General features: G+C 38.1%; 1 protein-coding gene across 2 annotated transcripts in view; it reads right to left on the bottom strand.

Moving 5' to 3' along the window:
• LOC149848598 (uncharacterized) overlaps positions 1-16,725 on the bottom strand; it is a 45,863-nt gene that overhangs the window by 10,458 nt on the left and 18,680 nt on the right. The gene's annotated exons all lie outside the window — the stretch shown is intronic.

A 16,725-nucleotide genomic window follows, 5' to 3' on the forward strand; every position in this document is an offset into this window, starting at 1 on the left:
TCCTCGAGTAGCAACTCTGGGTCATACAACGTTTTTCGTAATCAAAGAATTTTTTCATGTGCTAAACTAAAACTTGGTGGGGGATCCATGTAAATTTTCTTATTGAAATTACCATTCAAAAAGACATTTTTTACATCCATTTGAAAAATTAGGCATTTTTTTATTGATGCTATAGAAATAAGGGTTGTAACAGTAATCATTCGAGTCACTGGAGCAAATGTCTCATCATAGTCAATTTTGTATTATTGACTATATCCTTTAGCTACTAACCTAGATTTATATCTTTCTAATGTCACGTCACTTTTAGTTTTTATCTTATAGACCCATCTACATCCTATAACTTTATTTCCTTTAGGTAATGTTTGAATTTCCTAAGTTTTTGCATTTTCTAAAGCTTCTAATTCATCATTCATTGCCTTAATTCATTTTTGATGATTTTTAGCATCATGGAAAGATGATGGTTATACATTTGACTGTATAGCCATTAGACAAACTCTATATTTAGGTTCAAAGGAATCATAGGATACGAATCTACTATGAGCTTTTGAAATGCTTATGGATCTTCCAACACTAAAGGAATATATATCTTGATTTTGAGAGTATCTTTCTAAAGCACATGATGGATCATCTTTGGTACGTCGAGTATAGGTTTGAATTTCATTATGAGATTGGTCTATATTATCAAGACCCTCATTCGCATTCTCATGTGCATCATGAGTATCCTCATTGTCACTCTCATGAATATCATGAATGTCAACACATCTTTTATGCTCGTTTACAAGGTCACCATTAAGCCTATCAAACTAAACGACTCAAACTATGTTACATGGGCTTCTATCATGAAGCATCTTATATGGAAAAAGGGCTTGTGGGGATTAGTGGATGAGACCCATTCGGAACCTACATTAATCGTCACAAAGATAGAAGGGGAGATAGAAATTCCTCTCATGGAAGTGGAAACAATTAAAGCTATTACGACTTACGGAAAAAAAATGAAAAGAATAGAGAATGGGACATGCTAAGATTATGTTTTGGCTGATATCTAGCGTGGACATCAAGAAATGCTCAAGCCTTGCAAAATTTGAGTACGCTAATGATGCTTGAGATTATATTAAGAGAATGTATTCTCTTAAAAATATTGCACATGTGTGCAACTTACAAATCAAAGTTAGAAATATGGTTCAAGGAGACAAGAACATTAGAAAATACTATAATGGCTTATCGGAGTTATGGAAAGAGTTGGCACTGCTTGAACCGAAGTGGCATTGCCCACAAGATATAGAACTCCACCAAAACCAAATAAATGTGGATCACTTTTTTCAATTTATTAACAGATTAAGACCGAATTTCGAATCTACCAAGTTCATTCTTCTTTATCGAGGGAAGGTGCCTTCGATAGAAGACACCATAGAAGAGCTAAGTATGGCAGAAAATAGACTCAAGAGTAGAATCACAAAGTGTGATGATGACTCGGTTCTTGCCGTATCCAGACCAGTAAATCATGTTCGAACATACAAACCCCAAACTACGGAAGGACAAATGATGAAAGGCAAAGAAATGAATCCGAGAAAAGAAAAATTATTTGTTATTATTGCTGTGAACTAGGACATTGTGAAAACTCATTGTCCAAAATTGAAGAGACCTTATAAGAAAAAGGTTGGCTTTGTCGGACCTCCACAAGAATCAAATGAATCTTCCATTGGAAGTATGTCTTTAGCTCAATTGGTGGAGGCACTTCAACCACTACTCAAGGGAGCATCTTCATCAGCAGGAGTCATAGTCTCTTCCATTAGCACTTCTGATCCAGGTAAATCTCCTTGGCTTCTTGATTCAGGTGCCTCCTTTCACAAGACACCAAATATAAACATATTATCTGAAAGACATAACTCAAATGAGTTAAATGTTTTTACTACTGATGGGACATCACTTGAAATCAAAGGATAGGGGATTTCAAAAATAATTTCAAAGACCTAAAAGGTTTTCACATTCCAAAAATTAGATATATCCTAAGTTAAACCTCAATCTCTCATTTGTTTCTCAATTATCTGACCATGGATATAACGTTTTCTTCTACTCTCGCAGTTATCGAGTGCAAGATCACCAGTCAGGGAAGCTGATTGGGGAAGGCCATAGAGAAGGAGGCCTATATTACATGGATTTTTTGGAAATTCCCAAGAATGATTTATGTTATAATATTCAAAAAATGGACTTGGATCTATGGCACAAGAGACTTGGCCATCCTAGTATATCCAAGATTCAGTTTTTTCCAAAGATGGAACATTTTTGTAATTTTGAGCCCTTTAAATGTGAAGAATGCATTCTTGGAAAAAAAATTATCCTTTTAAAAAAGAAATTGTCTCTTCTCGACCACTTGAATTAGTTCATTCGGATGTATGGGGCCCTGCACCTGTCATATCCGAATGAGGTTTTACATATTATGTCATCTTCGTAGATGACTTTACAAGGCATACTTGGATTATTTTCTCAAACATAGGTCAGAGGTTTTCTTATGTTAAAATATATGTAATCATATATACATATATATATATATATATATGTATTTATCTCATCATACCCGATAAAGGGTATTTTTGTAATTCTGCCCATTAGCGGCATTTTAGTCTTTTTTACATCTTTTACATGTATTTTATTTTACATTTTCTTTTTCCTTTTTATTTTTCATTTATTGTAAAATGCATTTAATGCATTGCATTGGGGGTCCCAACCAAAGGAGTCGTTGGACCCCCAACGGTCACAAATGTGACCGTTGGGGGCCCAACGAGTCCCCTTTTGGGCCTCCCAATGTTCTTTCTCTCTCTCTTGTCTCACTCCTTTGTGTATAAATAGAGGGGTATTCCCCCATGTAAGGAATGGCCTTTTAGGCCCTCATTCAATAAAGTTTATGTAACTTATGCCTCTTCGTAAGCTTCTTGTGGTGACTAAAATCACACACCATGGTGTTATGGTCAGACAGATGCAAAGTTCTTTCATGTGCTATAATGTTGGTGACTTTCATTGAAGATTTTTTTGAAGACTGGAACCCTCATTTTGTATCTTCAAACTTCTCGTTATCCCCACACAAAGTTTGAGGGGGGTATTAAAATATATGTAATCATCTATGTCACAGGGACTCGGCAAAACAGGTGCCGCACCCGCGTCGACGCGACGCGGGATCGCGTGCAGGTGCGGCACCGGGTGCGGTCAACGCACCCAGGGTCATTTTTGTCCAAATTTTTGGGCGAATTCCCCCCCCCCCCGATGAAAAGGAGGAGGATTAGGGCAAAAAAAAAATTTGCCCTAATCTCTCCTCTCTCTCCCCCTGAGCTCGAGCTCTCCCATCGTCGCCCCAGCTCCGCCGCCCCCAACGTCGCCGCCCCCAGCTCCGCCTCCCAGACTCCTCCTCTCGGCTCCTCCTCTCGGCTCGCAGGTATGTCTCTCGTCTTCTTGGGTCGGCTGGGGAGGGGCCGAGCACCCCCCCCCCCCCCCTCTCTCGGTCTCTTGTTGGGTCGGCAGGGGAGGGGCTGAGCCTCCCCTGCTCCCTCATTTTTCGGCACAGGAGGGGCCGAGCCCCTCCCCCATCTACCTCTTTTTTTTGGGTCGACAGGGGAGGGGCCGAGCCCCTAACCCATCTTTTTTTTTTGGGGTCGACAGGGGAGGGGCCGAGCCCCTCCCCCATCTTTTTTTTGGGGGGGGTCGACAGGGGAGGGGCCGAGCCCCTCCCCCATCAGTTTTTTTTTTGGGGTCGACAGGGGAGGGGCCGAGCCCCTCCCCCATCAGTTTTTTTTTTTTGGGTCGACAGGGGACGGGCCGAGCCCCTCCCCCATCTTTTTTTTTTTTGGGTAGACAGGGGAGGGGCCGAGCCCCTCCCCCATCTTTTTTTTTTTTGTGTCGACAGGGGAGGGGTCGAGCCCCTCCCCCATCAGTTTTTTTTTTTGGGTCGACAGGGGAGGGGCCGAGCCCCTCCCCCATCTTTTTTTTTTTGGGGGTCGACAGGGGAGGGGCCGAGCCCCTCCCCCATCAGTTTTTTTTTTGTTTTTGGGTCGACAGGGGAGGGGCCGAGCCCCTCCCCCATCTGTTTTTTTTTTCGGGGTCGACAGGGGAGGGGCCGAGCCCCTCCCCCATCTTTTTTTTTTGGGGGGTCGACAGGGGAGGGGTCGAGCCCCTCCCCCATCAGTTTTTTTTTGGGTCGACAGGGGAGGGGCCGAGCCCCCCTCGCTCTCGCCCTCTTGTTGGGTTGGCAGGGGAGGGGCTGAGCCCCCCCCCCCTTCTCTCTGTATTTTCGAATTGATTTGAAAATTGTAATGTATTTTTTTTTGTGTTTTCAGGATAAAAATGACGGATAAAGGGAAAGGACTTGCGTCATCCTCATCCCAACATGTGAGTTCTGCTGCTAGTTTTGCTGATAGTTGCAGTGGGATTGATGATGTGGGGCCACTATGGGTACATGTAGATAAACTTGCAAAAACTGGAGAAGGAGGTGGTGGAAACAAAAGATTTCGATGCAAGCTCTGCGAAAAAGATTTTGTTGGGTCTTACACAAGAGTGAAGGCTCATTTGTTGAAGATACCAGGACATGGCATTTCAGCTTGCAGAAAAGTTGATGAGGCAATGCGAAGGCAATACAAGAAAATACAAGAAGAATATGAGAAGAGAAAGGCAATGGCCGATTCTTCTGCACTCCGTGTGCCATTTGCAAGCCACCAAGAAGATGCTGAAAAAAAAAGAAAAGTCAATCTAGGAGGTAGAGGAACGATACAAGCAGCATTCAATACATATGGAAGAGAAGAATTGGATAGAAAAGTTGGGAGGTACTTTTATTCTAGTTCACTCCCATTTAATGCGGCTAGAAATCCTTATTGGAAGGATTTAGTAACATCCTTGGCAAATTGTAATTTGAGTGGTTATGTGCCTCCAAGTTCAGAAAAAATACGAACCACACTTCTTGCAGAAGAGAGGGCAAACGTGGAGAGGTTGCTAGAAATTAAAAAATATTCATGGGAGCAAAATGGAGTTTCCATTGTGTCTGATGGATGGACAGATATTCAAAGGCGTCCATTAATCAATTTCATTGCTTGTTCGCTTAGTGGCCCAATATTCTTGAAAGCAGTTGATGCATCTGGGGAATATAAAAATGCGAGTATTTGAAGGGATTGTTTATAGAAGTGATAAAAGAAGTGGGTGATCAGAAAGTGGTACAAATCATTACAAACAATGCTCCGGTTTGTAAAAGTGCAGCGTTGAGTTTGGAGAGTGAGTACCCTCATATTTTTTGGACTCCCTGTTTAGCACACAGCTTAAATCTAGCCCTAAAGAGCATATGCAACCCCAAAGAAGAAGAAAATTCACAAGCATATGCTTTATGTTCATGGATTGAAGATTTAGAAAGAAATGTCAAAAGCATTAGGAATTTTGTTGTTAACCACCATCGTGCTAATGCTATATTTAATAGGCATTCTGATTTGAAATTGTTGAAGGTCGCTGAAACACGTTTTGCGTCCATCATTGTGATGATGAAGAGGATTAAAAGAGTGAAGAATGCTTTGATTAACATGGTGACTGATGAAAATTGGACATTCTATCGTATTGATGATGATATGAAGGCTCAAGAAATTAAGAAATTCATTCTTGATGATGAGTTTTGGGACAGAGTGGTATACTTCCTTCAATTTACGCAACCTATTTGGGAAATGTTAAGAGAAGTTGATAAGGATGAGCCCATGCTTCACAGAGTTTATGAAATGTGGGATAATATGATTGAAAAAATACAAGCTATAGTTTTCATGCATGAAGAAAAAAATCCTGCATTGGATGATTCAGATTTTTTTAATCATATTCATTCAATTTTAGTCATAAGATGGGATAAGAGCAACACTCATTTGCATTGCATGGCACATTCTCTTAATCCAAAATATTATGCAAATAAGTGGCGGGCTGGTGGTATTGGTCGTGTCCCTCCAAATTTAGACCCAGAGCTATCAAGACATAGAAATATGTGTATGACAAGACTTTTTCCAGAAGCACATCTTCTACATCAAGTCACACAAGAGTTTGGAAAATTTTCATCTTCGAGATTATATGCACCGGCATTATTCGCGAGAGAAGAAGATAATATAGATCCTATCACATGGTGGTCAACATTTGGATCGGAAACACCTCTTCTGCAACGTCTTGCATTAAGATTGTTATCGCAGCCTGCTAGTTCATCTTGTTGTGAAAGAAATTGGAGCACATATTCTCAAATCCACAACATGAAGAGAAATAAACTCACCAGCAAGCGTGCAGAGGATTTAGTATATGTTCATTCAAATCTTCGATTACTTTCGCGAAGCAATGATGAATACAGGTACTAATTTGCTCTCTTAGTTATTTGATTATTTCTTAGTTTTCATTTAAATATACTTGTATTGTATTTATCATTTTCAAATTGGGTTTATAATGCAGACAAGGAACATCCAAATTTTGGGATGTAAACCCAGAAGAGTGTGACTTCGAGGGAGAACATGAATTCAACGTAACAAACATGGATTTAGTTGAGCCCAGTATTCCTTCTAATGATGCATTTGATGATGAAGAAGAAAATTATTAGCATCCATTACTTCATCAGGATATACTTTGGCATGTAATTTAGTTCTTTTATGCATACTTATTTGATTGATATTTAGGTCGATTTATGTAATTGCTTTACTTATTTGATTGATAATTTGATATTTAGGTTGATATACTGCATGCATGATGAATCATATTATGAGTTTATGACAATGTTTACTGTTAAATGTTAAACTGCTAAAACTTCAAAATTATATATATATATATATATATATAATTTTTTTTTTACATTTTTGCCCCTACCGCACCCCCGCACCCGGGTTTTTTGGAAGTGCCGAATCCCCGCACCCGCACCCGCACCCGCTCCCGCACCTATGTGACATAGGTAATCATATATACATATATATGTATATTTATCTCATCATACCCGATAAAGGGTATTTTTGTAGTTCTGCCCATTATGGGCATTTTAGTCTTTTTTACATCTTTTACATGTATTTTATTTTACATTTTCCTTTTCCTTTTTATTTTTCATTTATTGTAAAATGCATTTAATGCATTGCATTGGGGGTCCCAAACCAAAGGAGTTGTTAGACCCCCAACGGTCACAAATGTGACCGTTGGGGGCCCAACGAGTGCCCTTTTGGGCCTCCCAATGTTCTCTCTCTCTCACTCTTTCTCTCACTCCTTTGTGTATAAATAGAGGGGTATTCCCCCATGTAAGGAATGGCCTTTTAGGCCCTCATTAAATAAAGTTTATGTAACTTATGCCTCTTCGTAGGCCTCTTGTGGTGTCCCTTAGTGGACCATTGTGTTATTCCCCATTATGGGGTTGTGTTTGTCCAATGTTGGACCTTATGAATGCATTATGCATTCTTGTAATTCATTTCCACATAATTTCTAACATCTTACACTTTCAAATATTTCACAACTTAGTTAAAAATCAGTTTAAAGATGATATTTCCATTTTTCTCACTGATTCAGGAGGAGAGTACTTATCAAAAGAATTTAAAGACTATTTGAATTTACATTGAATTACACATCAAAGGTATGTCCATATACTCCACAACAAAATTGTTTAACAGAATGAAAGCATAGACATGTTATAGAAATAACAAGAACTCTACTCATTACTCACAAAGTACCAAAAAAATTTGGGCCGAAGTTACTCTAACTGCAGTCTATCTCATTAATAGAATGTCATCATCTTCGTTAAACAATATATCTCCTATTGAAAAACTTTTCAAACAAATCCTAGATTATTCAAGATTAAGGGTATTTGGGTGTAAATGTTTTGTTTTCTCTAACAAAAATGACACTATCTCCTCGTGCTATTCCGTGTGCGTTTCTCGGCTACAGAAACCATCAAAAAGGTTATAGATGTTTTGATCTCAAAACTAGAAAGTTATGTGTGTCAAGTAATGTATCTTTTTTTGAAAAAGAAAGTTTTTTTGAAGTCAAGAACTCTAGAGAAATAGATGAGTACTCTTTCCTATTGGACTTAGCTCCAAAGATCAGTGAAGGCGATATTAATCTAGAAGATCAAAATGACATAGTAAGTACTGAATCATCTCATGATAATAAAGGTTGTATTTGTTAAAATAAATGTATATATATATATTTATATATATATATATATATATATATATTTATGTATATATATATATATATTTATATATATATAATACCCGATAGGGGTATTTTTGTCATTTCACAAGTACCCGATAGGGGTACTTGTTTTTCTTATTTTATTTTTCTCTTTATTTTTTGTAAATCATATTTTTTATTTTTTGTTTTTTTGCTCACACAAAAAAGGCCCCACCATGTAGTCGATGGGGCCCCCAACGGTCACATTTGTGACCGTTGGGGGCTCCCAACGACTACATGGGGAGCCCCCTATGTGGCTCTCCTTTTAAGGCCTCTTGGCCCTTCCCCTCTCCTTCTCTTGTGTATAAATAGGGGTGAACCCCTCTTGTATTTCTCACTCTTGAGAGCTCTCTCTCTTTCAATAAGAGACATTTATATTTTTATGTTGTGTTGTCTCTTGTGGGTTTGGGTATTAGCCCTTGTTGTTTGTTCATTAATGGATGTTGTAAGTGCCTAGTGCACTCTTTGCTTTTCCGCATATTTCATTACATGGTATCAAGGCGCCTTGTGTATGCTCTTCTTCTTAATATAGCTAGTTGTGTAGCTATATTTTTTCTTGTTATATCTCTCTTCTTTTCATCCTCTTGTAAGTGATTATTACGGAAGGAGAACAAAAGATTGATCTCTCCTTCAAGCTCAATGACTCCAACTACATGATGTGGGCCGCCGCCATGGAAAACAACCTCAAGGGGAAAAATCTTTGGGGATACGTTATGGGCACTATTCCGGAACCGCAACTTCAACTAACTAAGATGGAAGGTGATCAAGAGAAAGCTCTTGAAGGAGATGCCCGCATGAAGGCCATTGAAGATCACCAATCTAAAATAGAAGATTGGGAAAGTAAGCATGCCAAGATTCTTGCTTGGTTCATGAACAATGTGGAGCTCAAGATTTGCACCAACATTGCCAAATTTCGGATGGCAAATGAAGCATGGTTCTTCATGAAAGGTATGTTTACCCAAAAAGACCTTGCTCGTCAATTCTTTCTTCAAGAAAAAATCCGGACTATCAAGCAAGGAGAAATGAGTGTTAGGGACTACTTTAGCACTCTTGGCCCTCTATGGGATGAGCTATCTTTACTAGAACCAAAATGGGTTTCTAGTATAGATGTGGAATTAAGGAGAGAACAAATGGAAAAAGAACACTTTTTCCAATTTTTACATGGGCTTAGGCCCGAATATGAGCAAGTCAGATCCTCCCTCTTACATAGATCAAAGCCTCTTCCCTTGGAAGATGCCATAGCCGAAATATGCCAAGAAGAAACCCGTCTTGGCATGATTAAAGGAGGAGATGATGTCTTGGCCGTATCAAAACCCGGCAACCACATGAAAACTTACAAACCTCCACATTTTGGAAGACAAAATAACTATAATGGCAATTATAGAAAAGCCATTTGCCATCATTGTCAAGAACCGGGTCATATAAGACCTAATTGCCCTAAGTTGAATGAAGCACCGAAAAATAAGGTTGCTTCCGTTGAAGAAGCTACTCAAAAGAAAGAGGAAGCAATCAAAGGAAAGGACTATTTTTCTCTTGCTCAACTATCGGAAGCACTACAAACTCTACTCAAGATTCCATCAACTTCGGGTGCCGCCGTAGCTTCCTCCTCTCCTCCAGGTATGTCGTCTTGGATCCTTGACTCTGGAGCTTCCTTTCATATGACCCCTCTTGAAAATGAGCTTTCCGATTTATGTAATAATTATAAAAACTCCTATGTTTCAACTGTCGATGGTACATCTTTACAAGTAAAAAGTTTTGGAACCTTAAACTTTTCAAAAGATTTCTTTGTGCCAAACGTGAGAGTTGTACCTCAACTTAATTTAAATTTCCTCTCTGTTGCTCAAATATGTGATCATGGATGTAAAATCTCCTTCTCAACTAAGGATTGCTCTATACAGGATCTCCGGTCCGGGAAGCTGATTGGGCAAGGCCATAGGAGGGGAGATCTCTATTACATGAGCAACTTGAAACTCCCCACTAACTCTTTTTGTAACCATGTCCAAGATAAAAATATTGATATTTGGCATCAAAGACTTGGACATCCAAGTTTCTCAAAAATGTACTCCTTTCCATTTGGAAAGAAATTTTGTAATGAGAAACATTTTGTTTGCAAGAATTGTATTTTTGGTAAAATGAAATCTACTCCTTTTCCAAACCGAACCTTTGTGTCCAAAAGACCTTTTGAGTTAGTCCATTTGGATGTTTGGGGTCCTTCTCCCGTCATGTCTAAAGGAGGGTACTCTTATTACGTCACTTTCATCGATGACTACACTAGGTATGTATGGATCTACTTCCTCAATTTAAAATCCGAAGTCTTTGACTTTTTCAAAAAATTTCATATGATAGTTAAAAATCAATTTTCAAGTAATATCTCTACTCTTAGATCCGATTCGGGTGGAGAATATTTATCAAATGAATTTCAAAACTATTTAGAAGTAAATGGAATTTGTCATCAAAGATCGTGTCCTAGGACTCCCCAACAAAACGGCTTGGCCGAAAGAAAGCATAGACACATCATGGAAACCACTAGGACACTCCTTATTTTCAAAGATATTCCAAAGAATTTTTGGGCCGAAGCGGCCTTAACCTCAACTTACTTAATAAATAGAATGATATCTTCATCCTTACAAAATACATCCCCATACGAAAAACTATTTGAAAGAACACCCGACTTCAATAGATTAAGAGTCTTTGGATGTAAATGTTTTGTCCTTACTCATAAACGGGACAAATTATCTCCTAAAGCTATTGAATGTGTTTTCTTAGGTTATGGAGAAAATCAAAAGGGTTTTAGATGTTTTGAATTGAAAAATAACAAACTCTATGTATCCAAAGCTATAACATTTTTGGAAAATGAAAATGGTTTTGTGAAAACTAAAGATATTGACGAAAGTGAATATACTTTTTTATTTGATCTTCTATCTCAAGAAGATGAGACTCCTCAAGAAGAGGAAATCTCTAATGTGTCTTTGAATGACCTAGAGGAAATTCCTCTTGATAATGTTATAGATGAAAATAATAAACCAATCCAAACATATGTTAGGCGTGGTCAACAATCTCAGATGAGCGCCTTAGAAAAATACTCTCAAGGATCCAACATAGAAGAAACCTCTTTAAGGAGATCCAGTCGGATCTCCAATCCTCCTAATAGGTTTGTTTCCTATGAGTCCCTAACTCCAAGATATAGAGCATGTCTAATTGCGTTGCATTCATTTCATGAACCCTCACACTATAACGAGGCCAAAGATATTCCCCAATGGGTTGAAGCCATGAACTTAGAGCTTAGTGCCCTTGAAAAAGCAAAAACTTGGGAAATAACTTCGTTACCCACTGGAAAGAAATCAATAGGATGTAGATGGGTCTTCAAAATTAAAACCAAGAGCGATGGTTCATTAGAACATTATAAAGCACGGTTAGTAGCTAAAGGATATGCTCAGGAATATGGAATAGATTACGAAGAAACCTTCGCACCTGTTGCTAGAATGACTAGTGTTAGGACTCTTATTGCTATTGCGTCAGTGAAAAAATGGCCTATCTATCAACTCGATGTTAAGAATGCATTTCTAAATGACGAATTAAATGAAGAAGTTTACATGGATCCCCCACCTGGAGTATGTATTGGTAAAAATAAGATTCTCAAACTTAAAAAGCCATTATATGGTTTAAAACAAGCCCCAAAGGCTTGGCATGATAGATTTAGTAATGTAATGACAAGTTTGAATTTTCGTTCATGTTATACTGACACTGCTTTGTTTGTGAAAAGTACAGGGTCTTCAGTAGTTATTTTACTACTTTATGTTGATGATATGATCATCACAGGAAGTGATGAGCAAGGCATTAATGATATTAAAAAGGTTTTGAAAGAAAATTTTGATATGTCTAACCTTGGTTTCTTGAGATATTTTTTAGGAATTGAAGTGGCGTACTCTCCTCGAGGGTACATTCTCTCTCAAATGAAACTTGCTGCTGACATCTGTTCCAAATCTGGTATCTCCGATGATAAGAAGACAGAAACCCCAGAAGTCATCAATGCAAAATTAAGGTTGGAAGATGAAACACCTCTCGAGGATCCTACTCCCTACCGACAACTTGTTGGGTCTCTAACCTACTTATCCATCACACGGCCAGACATTGCTCATGCCGTCCACTCTGTCAGTCAATTTCAACATGCACCTACAACCGTGCACATGAGTGCAGTCTTAAGGATTGTCAGATATATCAAAAATACCATAACTAAGGGAGTTTTTCTTTCTTTTGCCTCGTCACTTAATTTAATTGCTTATACTGATGCAGATTGGGGGGGAAATCCCAATGACCGAGTCTCAACTGCCGGATTTTGTGTTTTCTTAGGTGACTCTATGATTTCGTGGAGATGCAAGAAACAACACAAAGTATCCTTGTCCTCGACGGAAGCAAAATATCGTGCTATGGCCACTACAACCATGGAACTTGTGTGGCTAAGAAGCCTCCTTAATGATATGGGCATTTTCATCTTTACTCCTTCGAAGATGTGTTGCGACAACAAAAGCGCAATCTATATTGCAAGCAATCACACCTTCCATGAGCGTACTAAGCATATTGAGATGGACTGCCATTACGTTCGTGATGAATACCTAAGAAGAACTATAGCACTACCTTACGTTACATCAGAGTACCAGTTGGCGGACTTCTTCACTAAGGCTCTTGCGGCTCCTCGGTTTTTGTTTCTTCTTAACAAGCTTTCGGTTATATCCCCGTAAAGCTTGAGGGAGGGTGTTAAAATAAATGTAATTCATATATATATATATATATATATATATATATATATATATATATATATTTATATAATACCCGATAGGGGTATTTTTGTCATTTCACAAGTACCCGATAGGGGTACTTGTTTTTCTTATTTTATTTTTCTCTTTATTTTTTGTAAATCATATTTTTTGTTTTTTGTTTTTTTGCTCACACAAAAGGGGCCCCACCATGTAGTCGATGGGGCCCCCAACGGTCACATTTGTGACCGTTGGGGGCTCCCAACGACTACATGGGGAGCCCCCTATGTGGCTCTCCTTTTAAGGACTCTTGGCCCTTCCCCTCTCCTTCTCTTGTATATAAATAGGGGTGAACCCCTCTTGTATTTCTCACTCTTGAGAGCTCGCTCTCTTTCAATAAGAGACATTTATATTTTTATGTTGTGTTGTCTCTTGTGGGTTTGGGTATTAGCCCTTGTTGTTTGTTCATTAGTGGATGTTGTAAGTGCCTAGTGCACTCTTTGCTTTTCCGCATATTTCATTACAGTATTCAATACTCCAAACGGGGCAACTCTGAACAACCTTGTGCTATAAAAAAATATACTAAAGTACAAGATCAAATAGTAACCAGGAGATCATCTAGGGTGTCAAAGGTTCCCAAAAAAATTGTATCCTATGAGTCTTTCCCACCAAAACATCAAGCTTACATCGCTTTAATACACTCCTACACAGAACCTTCTAATTATGATACAACAAAAGAACACCCTGAATGGGTCGAAGCTATGACAACAAAGTTAAATGCATTAGAAAAGGCAAATACGTGGTCTATTCATGATATTTTGCCAGGTAAAAAGCTCATAGGATGCCGATGGGTATACAAAGTTAAGACCAAGAGTGATGGTACTCTTGAGAGGTTTAAAGTCTGACTAGTTGTCAAAGGCTATTCTCAAGAATATGGAATAGATTATGAAGAAACCTTCGCACCAATCGCCAGAATGACCACATTTAGGATCTTAATTGCTCTTGCCTTTGTAAAGAAATGACATATACTAGATGGATGTAAAGAATGATTTTCTCAATGGAAGCCTAGGTGAGGAAGTATATATGGAACCACCTCCTGGCATTGAGATCTCTCAAGGGAAAGCTCTTCGTTTACATAAAGCTTTGTATGGCCTTAAGCAAGCACTAAAGGCGTGGTATGACAAATTCAGTCAAGTTATGCATGATTTTGATTTTCAATCTTGTCTTACTGACATAACTTTGTTTGTTAATAATTTTGATGCAGGTATTATTATTCTTCTCCTTTACGTGGACGACATGATCATCACAGGAAAAGATAAACAGGGAGTTAATAATATCGAAAAAAATCTCAAAACACATTTTGAAATGAGTGATTTGGGATTCTTAAAAATTTTCCTTGCTATAGAAGTTGCTTATTCCTCTAGAGGTTATTTGTTAACTCAGTCTAAATTTGCCCTTGATATTATTGACAGGTCTGGTATCTCTGATGAAAAACAGGTTGACACTCCTGAAGTGGTGAACATCAAAATGAAGATTGATGAGGGAGAGCCACTGAAAAATCCTAAACCTTACAGACAACTTGTTGGGGCGTTGTCTTATCTCTTTATTACCGGACCCGACATTGCGCATATTGTCCACATCGCAAGTCAATTTCAGCATGCGTCTACTACTGTTCATATAGGAGTTGTTTTACGCTTTATTAGATACATTAAAACTTTTCTCTTTAGAGGAGTTTTTTTATTTGTTTCTTCCTCGTTAGAATTAACTGCTTATATTGATGCAGATTGGGGAGGTGATCCTAATGATCAATATTCAACTATTGATTTTTGTGGGGTTATAGGTGAATATTTGATTTCATGGAGGTGCAAGAAGCAACAAAAGGTCTCTCTTTCATTAACATAAGTCGAGTCCAGAGTCATGGCTACAACCACCATGGAAGTAGTTTGGCTAAGACGATTTCTTCAAGACATAGGAGTTATGTGTACAGGAGCATCACGGTTGTGCTGTGACAACAAAAGTTTTATTTACATTGCCAGCAACCGAACATTCCATGAACGAACTAAACATATCGAGATGGATTGTCACTACATACGAGAGGAATTCTTACACGGCACCATTGATCTTTCATACGTCTCCTCAGAATATCAACTGGCAGATTTCTTTACCAAACCTCTCGCGGCTCCTCGATTTCACTTTCTCTTGGACAAACTTTCGGTTATTCAACCGTAAGTTTCAGGGGGGGTGTTAAAAGAAAACTATCATTTGTAATCTCATTTGTAATCTCATAGCTTATGTCATATGTAATACATCCCCATATGTAATTTTTTTTAGTTTAGTTACATAGTCTAGTTAGGGTTATGATAGTTACCTTTTTTGGTTTCTTTTGAGACCTTTTATAGCCTTTGAAGTGCTTTTGAAGTCAAAAAGCACAAAGAAGAGTGAGCCGTTGGACTCCCAACGACGCTCAATAAAGCCGTTGGGAGCCCAACGACTCCCTCTTCCCTCTCATTCTCTTGTATTATAAATAGGGGATTCTCCCTTCTTATTTTGTAATTCTTGAATGTGGGTTTCTCCCACTTGAATCAAAGTCTTTTTTATTCCCATTTGCTTTGCATTCTTTTTGAGTTTGGTGTATGAACCCTAGTGGTTCTTGTGAGTGTATGCTATTTGTGAACCTTCGTGGTTCTTTTGTAAGATTGGTTGTGAGCATCATTTGAAGATCCATTTGTGGACTTCATTTCCTTTCAGTGCTCACGCATAAGAATATCCTCATGCATATGCAAAATTCTCATAACATTATATATTATCAAATAAGGCTACTAAAGACTTCACATACAAAAGATAATTTAAGAGTATACAATACGTATCCATACAAATTCCACATGATTCTAAGTCATGCTCACATAGCCTCGACAAAAGATCACAACCCTCAAAACAAAACAAAAAAAACATGAATTTGAAGTCATACACAAAGAATACATGCTTTGACATATAAAGATTTAAGATACACACCAAGATCTCCCTTGAATTCAAACCATACATCGATTATGAAGCACGAACTCGAACCAAAGAATCTCAAGACCCATAGAGGCAAAATATGAAGAATCATGAATTGGCACAGAAAGAGAGGCACAAGAAACGTTGAAAATGACAACATAAATGAAATTCAAATGCATTATTAAAATGTATTTGAATAAATACAATAAGCCATGCATAGCCATGAAGAAAAACAAGACAAAAATTATTAATGAAAATATACAAAAAATATACAAGAACACCTCACTACAACACTCATGCACACACACTTTACCTACATCCATCATCTCTTATATAAACACACGCACACACGCTTTATATAAGACAGTGAGAAGGAGAAAAAGAGAGGGCTAGCCTAACAGCTAGTTGGAGGGAGGTCCAACAGCAAGTTGGACCTCCTCTAACTAGCTGTTAGGCATAGTCCTAACGGTTAGATGGTCAAAACAGTTTGACGAAAAGAAAATAAAAACAAAATACCAAAAAACTAATAATAGTCATTAAATAATGACTAAAAATAAAAAAGCAAAAAAAAATCCTATTTTACCCCTACAAGTATACTCAATCTAAAGACTAAATACCTAATAGGTATACCAAGGATATACCTAAAATACAAAAGGAATACAAAGAATTACAAATGCAAAAGAAGTACCGATAAGTATACCTTGGCAAATACAACAGAAAGATACATTTATCTTAACAGACAATAACATTAATAGAGGGTGCACCAGACATCGTGCTAAAC

This window comes from Nuphar pumila, chromosome 1 (assembly GCF_984573655.1).
Source record: "Nuphar pumila chromosome 1, dmNupPumi1.hap1.1, whole genome shotgun sequence".
In the NCBI taxonomy this organism is placed as follows: domain Eukaryota; kingdom Viridiplantae; phylum Streptophyta; class Magnoliopsida; order Nymphaeales; family Nymphaeaceae; genus Nuphar; species Nuphar pumila.